General features: G+C 40.8%; 1 pseudogene; it reads right to left on the minus strand.

Annotated features, from left to right (window-relative positions):
- Positions 1-9,957: 9,957 nt before the first annotated feature.
- LOC114609539 lies at positions 9,958-10,057 on the minus strand (annotated as a pseudogene).
- Between the last annotated feature and the right edge of the window lie 3,720 nt (positions 10,058-13,777).

Below are 13,777 nucleotides of genomic sequence, written 5' to 3' on the forward strand. Positions count from 1 at the left end.
CATTGCTTCTCAAGACAGTAACAGAAGCAAAGTCAGTTCCCCTATTATAGCTTGTTCTCTCTCCTTCTCATGTCATCTAGAAGTTATTAGAATTATTAGAATAATTATTAGAATAATTTCTAGAGGTGAGCAAGGTAAATGTCACTGTGTCAGAGCATTATACATGAGGTTGGGATGTCTGAGATAGAAAGAGAAATGAGAAAGAGGTAAACGGTGGCTACATCTGCCAGGATCATTTTCAGTTCTACCACTAAGTCAAAGCCAGTGCTATGTCTGAGCAGGAAAAAGACACGGTCTGATTGGTAATTTGGAAAGAACACTCCTGTGGTTGTGTTCCAGGTTAAGCCCAAGAGAAACTGGACACTGAAAGTATTTAGAACATGTTTTTAAAAGAGCTACTGAGTGCCCAGCATAATATAACCTTTTACATAATTGAGAGACAGCCAAGCCTGGGTAGTTCCACCCCAGCCTAACATCAGCTTCTGGACACACCCTCTTCACAGCAATCAGTCACCTCTGCGGGGTACCTGAAAGCCACTCTTTCAGGAGACTAGGTTTTCCCATTTGCTTTTTGGCTTCTCTCCCTGTGTTAGTACATGTACTGTGTTCAGTAGCTAGCTCAGTGGAAGGGGTCTAGTTAGATTTGTGACATTCAGGGTCATTTCTGTGACCATGGCTGATCTATTCACTGTGACTTTCCTGACACTATTTACTTTCCAGGACCTTTAGGCCTTCTGAGGGTCAGGATGTACTGTTATAGTTTTTCAGCTGGGGATGGGATGCAGAAGGGAGCTATAGACATGGGTGTTCCCCAAGCCTGGCTGTGGTACCCATCACCCCACCAAAGCAGTCCAGGGAACTTTGCTGTTTGCCATCCTATGTCCTGGAGCTTCCCACAAAGCATTACCCTGTCTGGCTGGGAGACCACAGGACGCCATGAAATGAAAGACACTCTTCACACTTATGGGGACTGGACTGCTATCTATATAAACCAGATGATGTGAGGACCAATTCATTAACAATTTGCAGTCTGATGATGAATAGTGGAGCCTCCTGGCTTAACTCTTCAGTTGACTTCCCTCAAGGGACAGGCAAGCATCTAAGATGGTCTTGAACCAGTAAGTATTGCTGGTGTCGCATCCCTGTATTTGGAAGCAGTTAGACACACCTTTTTCCATCTGTGGGCAGATTCTGGGCATTGCTTCCCCATCTTCTCCTAGATTTCCAGATCCTTAGCATCCTCCTGCCCAGAATCTTCCTCTAATTCCTTGTTTTTACCATATCCCTCCAGCTGAATGCCAACTCAGCCCCTTTCTGACATGGCTTCATTCATTCCCCTAAGTATCTAGACCCAGTTTATTCAGATTTTCCTTGAGTATTTCACATTGGGATTACTTAGTCATTAATATTTGACAGCATCAAGGTGACTTCTGTACATCCCTCTTGAGCCTCAGTGAGCTCACTATACCACTAACAACAAAGGTGGACTGGATCTCTGATCTTTGGCTTTCCACCTTCCATAGGAGATTGGCATTGGGTGAGAATGTTGGAAGAGGTTTAATAGTTTAATTCACAAAATGTATTGCACAGGTACCACTGTTAAGCCAATTTATACATGAAGAGACAGAGAGTCATGTGGAACGCAAACACTGTGCTCAGAGTCACTCACCCAGAGTTGATGCAGACAGGATTAACTTTTGCGGTTGACAAGTCCTCAGTCTGAGTTAGGAAACACTTTCCTGGGGAGATGCCTGAATGAAAAGGAGGGTTCATGGTAAATCAAGAAGCAAGACGGGAGTCATTTTCCTCCAGGGGGAAGGTTGGAAGTAAGGGCAGTCTCAGAGGTCTGCTTGAGATAGGACATTCTAAAGGTCAAAATGGTAGTTTACATAGTGATACCAAGTTATGGAGTGAATATATGCTCTTTCTATGCTGGTTCTAATTGTAATTTTTATATCATTATCTTCCTTTAAAATGTAAGAAAATTGAGGCTCACAGTGATGTAAATGTAGAGGAAAGCCTGACTTCAGCTGGGATTGGATGATTTCAAAGAATAATCAGTGACCCAACAATGTTCCGCACCCTTTGTACAATGAAAAGCAAGAAGGGGAGCCACTGGACCACTTCTCCAAATCACCCACTGTTGGAATTCCTGTCCTTCTTTCCTCCAGGTTTGTAAACAGAGGCTATGGGTCTGAGGAAGCCAAAGTACACAGGGGCAGATGCAAACAAGGTTTCCAGTGAGGAAAATTCTAATGGACTTACTGGTATGCAGAGCTGTCCCTGAGGATTCTTGCCTCCACCATGGCCCAGATACCTAGGCCTGGTGCTCTACAGTTGGCTACAAATTATCATTGGACCATCCAGTTGCTGCGGTCTGGTCTGGAAAACTAGCTGTAGTTTGTTTTCATTTCTAGACTCATTGCTGAGCCCTTTGAAAAGAAGCAAGCAAGAGTAAGAAAATGTTTGTTGTGATTTGGTGTTAGGACATTCTACTTTAATAACTGCTATCAGTTACTCCATCTATGGAATATTGGCTGAGTCTTGTGACTGCTAATACTGGACTGTCAAGCTGATTGTAATAAGACGTGCTTGGAGATGAGTGAAGTTCTCTTCTAGGTGTGTGTGTGTGTGTGTGTGTGTGTGTGTGTGCTAGGCATGTCTAGAGGGGGCTAGATCATGAGGGCACTGATCAAATGCATGGTTTAACTTACTTCCAAATAAACCATCTGAAACTGATAAAGCCATGAAAGGTGGATCAGGATTGGAAAAAGGAGGTCGGTGGGTGGGTCAGTGTTCTTTGGAGCTCTATCTTACTTAGGACCCTGCCTGTTTCTTTTCCATTCTTCTTCCTGCCCACCATAATGTGAACTGCCTAGCATGTTCTCCTTCACCAGTAAGAGAGATTCAAACCTCTGAGTCTACAGGTCCATATGTAACTCTTGTGGTGTTTGGTCACAATGATTAAAAATTTCACTAGCACAAGTCCTTTCAGTGCAACAGGCTCTATGCCAAGCCAAGGAATATAGCAGTGAATGAGATAGTACCTGTCCTCAGATAATGCCCAGTTTAATCCATAGGGACATTGAGAAAACACACAAATCAATATAAAATATGTGGCCTACAACAGGGTCAAAAGGTAAGGACTGAGAAGTTCAGGCAAGACTTCTGTGATAAAATGTGCTGTAGAATGCGGTCTTCTGAGCAAAATGTCTTCCATTGTCATTGCATCTGCTGTTCCTGCTTGATATCCCCTCAGATGAGTCCAATAGGAAGGCTCATTGAACTCTTGCCTAAGTATCTAGCCATTCTTCCTAGCCATTTGTATGCAATTCTGCTGTATTTGAATTGCCTCATGATCTCATGAATGTGCTACAATACATAGGCTGGGGAAAGCTAACAGAGGGGTGTCTCTATGAAACCACTGGGGAGCTGTCATCCATGTCAGACTGAGACCTTCCAGTGTAGCTGCTTTAGGGCCACCGATGATGCTTCAGCCCATAACTCTCCATTTATTATCTCTATGTATGCTAAAATTCTCTTCATGTCCCAGTGTAAACTTCAGGGAAATCATACTTTGGATTGTTCTTCGGACTTCATGATGAGGGGTAGGTATTATTTACATCTCCCCAGGGAAGGAATTCTCACCACAAAACAATATTTGAATAGAGATGAGACAAAGTAAAGGAGGAACAGGCCAGGTAGACTTTTCAGGACAGGACCTCTCTGGTGAAGGGAGGCATAGAAGCTGTCAAAACAGAGTGTACCAACAGATAACCTGAGACATGTGGGGAGCCAGTGCCGGGGACTCTCTGGTCACTTCGACGTGCAAGCATAGGTGTATGAGATGAATGGGAGACTATACCACCTCCCTCCTAGAAAGAGCTCAAACTAGAAGATGTGATTTATTTCAAGTGATGTCAGAAATTGTAACAAGACATCTCTAGATTATTATTAGGGGCCAACTTCAGTCTCCTAATAGGTATGTAGAATAATGAATACCAAGGCATCAGCTATAAAGATAAAGGAAAAGTGCTAATTAATTCATTAGGTATCTTATAAGAACTTCTGTTCTGTAGGCACGCATGACCCATTATCTAAATAACATTCACACATTTCAATTGGCTGCTATCTCTTAGTCTTCTTTGACTCACAAGTCTTCTAGCAGCTTGCAAGAGTCACCACAATAAGATAAAATAGACTGGGTGGTTTGAATAGCAAAAATTCGTTTCTTACAATTCTGGATGCTTAACGTCCAAGGTTGAGGTGTTGGCAGGAATGGTTTCTCTTGTGGTCAATGTCCTTGGCTTGTGGCTTATGGTTTTCTCCGTGTATTTTTTCCTCTGCACATGCTTCCTAATCTCTTTTTACAGGACACTAATCATGTCTGTTAGGGCCCACACACACAGCCTCCCATCGCTTGCTTACCTCTCTTAAGTTGCTACCTCTAAATACAATACTCTTGTGGGCTAGAAGTTTAACACACCGATTATGGATGGGCATAATTACCTCTCTTTCACAATTTAGTCCAATGAGCCATTTGCTTTACACTAATTGCTTTGCAGTTTTCTGTCTTCTTCCCTGGGGTTTACCATATTACCTGTAATATTAATGGTGTCTAGATACTTGTTGGGTTGTTCTTTGGATTTCTTTTCTTTAAGCTAGAATGCTACATTAGGGCACATGATACGTTCTATGAGAGGTGAATGATATCTGGTTGCCTCTTCTTAAGATGCACAAAAAAAAAGGACAAAAAAACATGTCTTGGAAAACAAGACATGTAGATGGATGAGAACTATGGCACACCCAGAATCTGCTAGTGGTCACTGTAGTATGGCAGGCTTTGAGACTTACCTGAAGGCTTGCTTGTGCCTTTCCAATCAATCTAAGATTCATTTACATCCAATGTCATTTTAGCAACCACAGGTTTATGGAATACTTATTCGGCAAATGTAATTAACTTTGCATAGGAGCTGAATCTGTAGCTCAGAACAACATCCACCTCCCCCCACAACGACCTATTATGCTGAGAGTCAGACATTATATCAAGTAGCTGTGAGGTGTGGATTGGACATGTTCCAAGTCCCTCAGATCTCTATCTTGCCCTGACACATTCTAGAATGTAGTCCTATCCAACTTGCTTAAAATTTTTGAATGGTGAAATATACTCTAAGCTTTTAATCTTCAAAATTGACTTCAGGTGTTGCCTCCCCAGGTGACTGCCTCCCATCCTTCTTCCATCTCTGACTGACAGCTCCTCTCTAGGAAGCTCTTCTTCCCAGATGCCTTCTTCCTCTGGCCTTCTCTTTTGCTAACCTTTTGCTATTTACATGTGCATCTCTTCCCCAGTGGCTGGTGTTTCTTCAGGCTCTGGACTATGACTTTTTAATTGTTGTCATAAGAGCTGCCTCTTCTTCGGAGCTGCTCAGTGAATACTTGAGTGACTAAATGGTTGCTCTGATAAGCATTCAAAATCCAGCTCCAAATTTCAACGACGATGGAGCTTGTAATTTTACACATAGCTTAGGGTACCTGTTTAGCATGCACAGAGCCATCCCTAGCATCACATAAACCAGGTATGGTGGCTCATATCTGTAATCTTAGCGTCCAGGAGACACAGGCATGAGAGTTTAGAAATTCAAGGTCATCTTCACGTACAGGGTAAGTTTGAGGTCAATCTGGGCTAAAACCCAACCCCTCAAAAATAATTAGTAATACCACAGAACTCAATTCCAAGCACTTGGAGGAACAGGTTTTGAAGAATGTTCTTGGTGATTGGGATGGAGAGTCAGAATTAAAATCCTCTTAGATCTAGTGTATGGTAGCAGTTTTCAATTAAGGGTCTCAGGCTAGCAGCAGTATGGTTGTCCACCTGGAAATTTGTTAGAAAATAACATTTTTGAAAATTCTTTTAGATTTGCATGGCCAAGGTCCATCTCTTTGTGATGAATCTATCCTCCGTGTGACTATGATACAGCCCAATAATTGAGAAGCTAGCTTAAGGCAGGGGTTAACAGGTATTGTTAGACAAAAAGTGATCAGTGATTTTAATTTTTATCATTAGTCTAACCATTCAACATTTCTACTGTTGTTCTAGAAGCTATGGACATTATGCAAGTATATCTCATGTTCTAATAAAACTTTATTTAAAAGTAATCATTAAGTTGGCTAAAGTCTTAGTTTGTCAATCTCTGTTCTTAAGGATTGCAACTGTCAGCTGTTGCGATGTAACCAATCACTATGTGAGTGGGTTTACAGCAGAATTGCATCTGTGGCTGACCAATACAATCCATGTTCGTCTGAAGAAAAGGGATGGGGTAGTGCGTACCACATTTAGGTACAACTGCATTGTAATAGAAATGTGGCAAAGAAAAAAGCATCAGGGCAAAAAAGAGATGAATAGGGATACCATTCCATTGTGGAATGGCTGAATGACATGAAAGTGCCTAGGAGATTGGACATATGGCCAGTGCCTTGTACATGCTGATTACTGCTTCCTTCAGTATGATTATTAATCATTCTTTTGCTTGATTTTACAAGTCAGGACTGGGTATTGGGTGTAATCGTTTATTCTTTTCTGGAAGACTGTTACAAACATTCTCAGAGATGGGTGTCATTCACCATTAGCACTTGTGACAACAGGTACAGGGAGTCATTGGTACTAGCAGCCTGCCTTGGTAATAGAACTGTTTGTTCTTGGTGCTGTAGGCTATTTGTTCAGAGGAAGCCCCAGGACAAGTTAGTCATAACATGATCACTTGCTTTTTATAAGCAGGTAAATCAGACTGACAGCCTGCACTGAATACAGATGGAGAACTCCAACCCTGGCTTGAAAGAAGATGACTTCCTTTACTGGAGCTCAAACAATAGACCTCCAAAGTTAATGAGAATACAGTTGTGACACTTTTTAGGAGAACATGGGGAAGGAGGATGGAGCAGATTGGTCCTTGGTGATTTATTTTTATAGGCAGTGGTTAACTTGCAAGGACCATTCTGTGCTTAGTCTACCTTTCTACCTCCATCCCTTTTCTGGTAGTTCCAGGATGCTTTCTGGGGACCATCTATTTCAGAGTCACCTGGGAAATTAGGAACGCAAACACATTTCTGGTCTAATGTTCAAAGATGCTGGTTAGTGAGGGTGACCTGTGACTTCCTTCTTTTAAAAGCTTTTTGATACTTGTGATGCATAGTGCCATGTAGGTGGCACTCATCTCTTGTTTGTACATTCAGACATATAATTACATGATTGCTTGGCAACTGAGCTTCACACCGAGCTTATCAAAACTGGAAAGTTCTGAATCTTCAGCTCTTAAAGGGCCAGGACCAGGCCTTATTTATCCTCATGCTCTTGGCAAAGTATCTTTGTGCATGTGAAGCCCTTTGTTTTATAGGATTGGAGATGGGATCAGGAAAGCTATGCTGTTGATACAGTGCAGAGTCTTGCTCTGCCTTCAAACTCTTCACTCTCTGGCCTTCTCAAGCTGCTTCTTGGGAAAGAATGCCATGTGTGAAATATATCTGTTACTATATTCTTATCTGAATATATTGGCCATATATTCAGTTTCCTAAGCACTTTCATGTCATTCAGCCATTCTACAATGGAATGGTATCCCCATTCATCTCTTTTTTTGCCTTGATGTTCTTTTCTTTGCCACATTTCTATTACAATGCAGTTGTACCTAGATGTGGTACACACTACCCCATCCCTTTTCTTCAGACAAGAATATAATGCGTTAGACTTTGTGCTGAGTTATTTAAGCATGTGATTGCCTTTTAATCTTTATTGAGTACCACTTGTTAAATTCACATTATCTACTCTGCTTTATAGAAAAGGAAATGTGCAGAAAAGTCATGTAACTGGTGAAGGCAGAATGAAATTCCAAATGAGGCTTCGTTCGTGGACAATCTGATGGGAAGGACATGTGAGAGACTCATGAGGTGCTAACGATGCTGTAGATAGGGGTCCTCGGAAGCAAAGGTTGGGGTAGAGAGAGCCACCATTGCACTGAGGGTTCCTTAGTGCACATGTTGTCCTTGCTCTCATTGTCCCAGGTTGCTCTTCAGTGACACAGTGGAAATCACGTCTTGGTGCAGCAAACCCATGCTCATTGGATAGTGTGGGAAGGCCCCAGAAGATGCCTGGCTATGACTGTTTCTCTGATGACAGATCACAGAAGCTCATGCACATAAGATAAAGAGGCTTTGTTATTGTTGATACAACATAGACACGTGAATCCTTAAAAGCTGTAGCCATGTGTGTAATAAACTGCATATATTTGAAGTATGTAGTTTGATAAGTTTTGACATGTGGATAAATCCATGTAATTAAGATAATGATTATATCTATCTACTCATAAAGGACTTTTTGTAATCCTTTTCGCTGGCTCTTCCTTTTGTTTCTTTTCAAGGCATTTATAATTTGTTTTCTATTTTTTTCTCTATGTAATTATTTTTTATGTATCATTTAATCCTTTTTATTCCTTGGTGACATTCCACATTTTAGATGTACATGGCTTGTGTACCCACTTACCCACTGATAGTTATTTTATTAGACTCAATAGATATAAAATTCTACTTAATTTATATTACTGAAATAAAGAGAACACTAAAAGATTACCATATTTTCCACATTACTCTATGAAAGTATACGTAAAGATAAAGACAAGTAGTATAGAAAATAACAACTTTCCTTAAACTTTTATCATTTCATAATTATAGCTAAACAAATTGAGTAAAAACTAATTTTCCAGTGTAATCATTATAGTCATACTTCCACATAATTTATAATTAGACAAATCAACTTACATCACATTTATTAACTTATCTCCTCTTTTATTAATGACCCAGTAGAGAAACAAATCTCACAGAACCGTATTGAAGGATTAGAAGAAAAGATTTTTTTCTTATTTTATTAATCATTCCATTTGTTTACATCTCAAATGATATCCCACTTCCCAGTTACCCTTCCACTACTCCCTCACCCCACATCTGCCCTCCCTCTTTCCCTTTGCCTGTATGAGGGTGCTCCCCCACCCACCCACATTCTCCCACACCACTGCTCTAGCATCCCCCTAGGTTGGGGCATCAAACCTCCCTGGGACCAAGGTGTCCTCCCCTCCCATTGCTGTCAGGCAAGGCCATCTTCTGCTACATATGTATCTGGAGCCATGGATCCCTCCAGGTAATCTCCTTGCTTGGTGGTCTAGACTCTGGGAGAATGGAGTAGTCAGGCCAACCTATGTTGTTCTTCCAATGGGGTTGCAATCCCCCTTCACTCCTCTAGTCCTTCTGCCAGTTCTCCCACCAGGTTCCATGAGCTCAGTCTGATGGTTGGCTCCAAGCATCCACATCTGCATTGGTCAGTTGTTGGCCGGACCTCCCAAAGACCTGCCACACTAGGTTGCTATCAGCAAGGACCTTTTGAACACTGCAACAGTGTTGTGTTTGATATCTGCAGACATGACAGATCCCCAGGTGGGGCAGTCCCCGGTTGGCCCCTCCTTCAGTCTCTGTTCCATTTTTGTTCCTATTCTTCCTTTGGACAGGAACATTTTTGGGTTAAAAACATTGAGATGGGTGGATGTCCCCATCCCTAGACCAGGGGCTGGCTGTGCCTATCTACTGGAGGTGGTCTCAATAGGTTCTATCTTCCCCTTCTCTGCACATTTTGGATAAAGTCATCCCCGTTGGGTCCTGGGAGCCTCACATTTCTGTGGTGTCTGAGACCCTCCAATGGCTATCCCCAGTTCCTCATCCCTCCTACTGCATTTTTTTTTTGATGTCCTGACCCTTTTTACCTCTCTGACATCTCCTTCAGTTCCTGGTATTGCCTCCCCCATCCCCCGTTATTTCTTCCCCCTCTTTTCTTCCTCTCAGGTCCCACTCTCCCTCCACCTACCACCATCTTCCTGTTTGCCCCTCAAGGTAGGACTGAAGCAACCACATCCTGTTCTTCCTAAAAATATGGAATGCTTCACAAATTAGCAAGTCATCCTTGTGCAGGGGCCATGCTAATCTCTGTATCCTTCTGATTGTAGTATATTTGCTGCCGAAGCAAGCACAGAAGAAAAGTGTTTAAAGCAGTTACAAGAATTTGAGGATATTGACTTTTATCTAAAATGAAGCAAACAATATCACATGTTCAGGATTTATTTTTATCAGAGTTCTAGTCTAATAATTTACTTTGTAGAACTACTATTAAATATGAATGCTTTTTAATAAAAGACATACATTCTACATTTAACACTTTTGGCTTTTGGTTGGAAAACTAATCGTAAGATATGCTGTCTTAACGGATCCTGATATGCTCAGTCAGCAGGCGCCTTTGAGTCTGTGTAGTGTGAACCTATGACTGGCTTACTGTGTATGCACAAGTCTTTATTGGACACATGCTCACATTTTTCTTGTGTAAATGCTCACAGAGGAACAGCTGGATCACCTTGGAGGAACAGCTATGCCCTTTAAGAAGCTCCCACAATTGTGTTGTGTTTCTAAGACTTCCAGTTGTTTGACATCCACATCAGGGCTTGGCAACATCAGCTTTTCTCATTCTGTCTCTTTGAATAGGTAGTGTAGGTGTTGACGTTTTTGTCTCTACTAGACCTCTGCTGTCTGGGTCTGATTCTGTGAGTGCCATCTATGGTGTTCTATCTGGACTCTAGGCTTCACTTTCCAAGAGAGCTGGTCTGCTGAGCTCTGAGCTGATGCCAGCACACTTCCTTTAGGCAGTAAGTTGAGGTAGTCTCTGGGCTTACCAGAGCTGAAAGCCAAGGTTTTTTAGCCTCATCAATACTGTTCTTTACTACCTCACCTTTTTTTTGGCAGGTACTGCTATCCTATATGTCCCTTTCTGGGTTTTCTTAAGCAATCACTTTATATTCTGCTCATTCAGAAGGATGTCTTTCCAGCAGGATGGTAAATCTCACATATTTTAATTTAGACAGAATAGAGTTTTCTTCTGCTTTCAGGATTTGTCGTTCTCTCTGGTCATACATGAAAATGTCAGTGACACCCAATGGTTCAAAATATCTGTGTGTAATGGGTATTCAGAGCTTTACACGAAAGCAAGCATCGGTACTTTAAGGATAAACCTTAGGCTTCTGTCTATTTACAGTCACTGATCCCTACCTACATTATAGAAAACAAAATGAAACAAGAAGAAATCTGGAAACAAAGCTAAGAAGTAGTTCATGAGTCTTAGAGTTGCCACTGATTGCTCAGTGACTATGTACTAAATACTACTTTTTTGACAAATGTTCTCTCTGTAAAACAGTAAGAATTAAACTATGAGCCATGACTGCCTGGTTTTAGTAGGCTCACATTGTTCTGTGGACAGAAATACATGAACATCATTAACCTGCATATATATATATATGTATATATATATATATATATAAAATGTATGTATATGAGAACTACATAACCTGTTTAATGTAGACCGTTGGAGAGTCTAACTATTATTGTCTATACACATATCTGTGACTCACAGCCCCAAGATCACCTGAATAATTGTATCTCTGTTCTGAAAGACAAAGGATCATGCAGAAGACCACACAAAGGATGATTTATTTATTTTTACTTAAAATTTTTCATTTTATTTCGTATTTACTTTTAAGTGTTGATTTTCTTACTTATTTAATTTATTTGCATGTGTAGTGGTGTTTTGTGGAAACGATTATTTGTGCCCCATGTGGCTGCAATGTCTTTAGAAAGCAGAAAAGGACACTAGATCCCCTAGAACTGGAGTCACAGATGGCTGTGAGCTACAAAATGGGTGCTGGGAATTGAACTTGAGTCTTCTAGAAGAACAATGAGTGCTCATATCCGCTGAGCCAGTGATTTTCAACCCTCCTAATGCTGTAGCCCTTTAATACAGTTCCTTATGTTGTGGTGACACACAACCATAAAATTATTTTGTTACCACTTCTTAATTGTAAGCATGCTAATGGCATAAATTATTATATAAATATCTGATATGCAGAATATCTGATGTGAGTCCCCATAGATTGAGAACCATTATATTAAACAATCTCTCTCTCTCTCTCTCTCTCTCTCTCTCTCTCTCACACACACACACACACACACACACACACAAACGCACACACACACACCTCCCAAGGGATGCTTTAGTATCCAGATCAAGGAGTGATGTCCATCATTCCTGTTCAGTCTCCATTGACCAAAGCCCAGCCATTTGTCTATATACTATATAGAAAGGAACTTTGGGAAATGTAGTCAACCTGTATCTTCAAGAAGGAAAGAAACGAATGTTATAAATGGCGTGAAGTTTATGGATTTCTCTAACAGTAGATTATGGTTTTTTTTCTAAGAAATTGTCTATGGTGACTCTTAAAGAGTATTTAATGGAGAGAGGCGGGAACGAGGCTGTCATGTGCAATTGATGTTGGCCTATGGCCTTTGTACAGTCACAGGCAGGAGAATAGAGTAAGTAGAGTATAAAGTGGTGTCCAGCTGGGCTACGGGTAGGCATGTGTGGGCACATCTGCTTCCTACATTTTATAATGGTCTGTAATTAGCAGGTTGCCACAAAAGAACACAAGGCTCTCTTGGTGAGGTGGTTTTAAAGCCACGACAGGAAATAGAAGCAACAAAAGCAGACTGCAGAAAGACAGTAGTCCGTAAATCAGTGCTGCCCTTTAGTGTGACATAGGAGCAGGGTCTGTTTTGTCACTCTAAATTTTGACTTTAGGTCTCTGTCAGGTCTTGTCTAAGTGACTATGTTATTGAGACTTCGTACAAGACTTGACAGACACAGCCTTGAGGCCTGCTCCAAAGCTAACTTCTCTGCGTCTTGGCATCCTATCTCTGGCATCAGTGTTCCTAGTAGTGCAATTCTCTGTGACTTCTGATTCAACTTTCTCTTTGTCCCTCATTGACAACTTATCCCCATTCATTCAGATCTAGCTTTGATTCTCTCTTGGGTACTCTTATAACTGTAAGCATTGTGATATCCCATGTCAATCCTTCACATCTTATATTACTGATTCTTGTTTCTTTGTTTACATGTCTGGTGGCCCTGACACTTTGAAAAAGTGAAAAACAAATCAATTTTGTAATCTGTTAGACATTTTATGCACGAAACTCTTCAGTGTTAACATGGCACTCTTAGAATAATGTCTAAGTATCTTGCCTTGTCTCACGAAGCTGAACACATCTGGAGTTCTTTTTTGATTGCTCATGGGATTCTCTTTCACTTCATCCAATGTGCCAACTCCTTTCTTTCTCTGCTATTTACATGACTAAGTCCCTCTTGCCATTCTGGTCTCAGTGTATTTGTCACCTCCTCAGAGAGGCTATCTCAGTTCCCTAAAGCTAGAGATATGTTCTTTTGTTTTCTTCAATATTTTACACTAGAAAAATTTCCCACTTATAGCTCATCAAACATTGAGATTAAATACTATTACAGTTTGGTAAATACCTTTGTTGAATGCATGCAATATACCAGAAATTAAGAGCATGGATCACAGTGTTTATATAAGTTTATCATGTTCATTTATCTAATAACGTATTTATTGTCTATCTCTTTCACTTGAATCAAAATTGGTCATAGGAGCAAATTTATTTGAATTACTGTAATATGTCTAACATTGTAGATGTTCAGTGTATATTGATATAAGTATGAAAGTACTAAGTATTTGGTCATCCTATGCTTCTTTACTTTGAGATATCAGGCACAGATGGGCATCTTGGGGGCTGACTGACTGAGTGGATGCTAGTCTTCTAAGCAGAAAAGCAGACTACTGAGTTTTATCAATAT

The sequence above is a fragment of the Grammomys surdaster genome, unplaced genomic scaffold, assembly GCF_004785775.1.
Source record: "Grammomys surdaster isolate TR1022 unplaced genomic scaffold, NIH_TR_1.0 125974, whole genome shotgun sequence".
Classification (NCBI taxonomy): Eukaryota; Metazoa; Chordata; class Mammalia; order Rodentia; family Muridae; genus Grammomys; species Grammomys surdaster.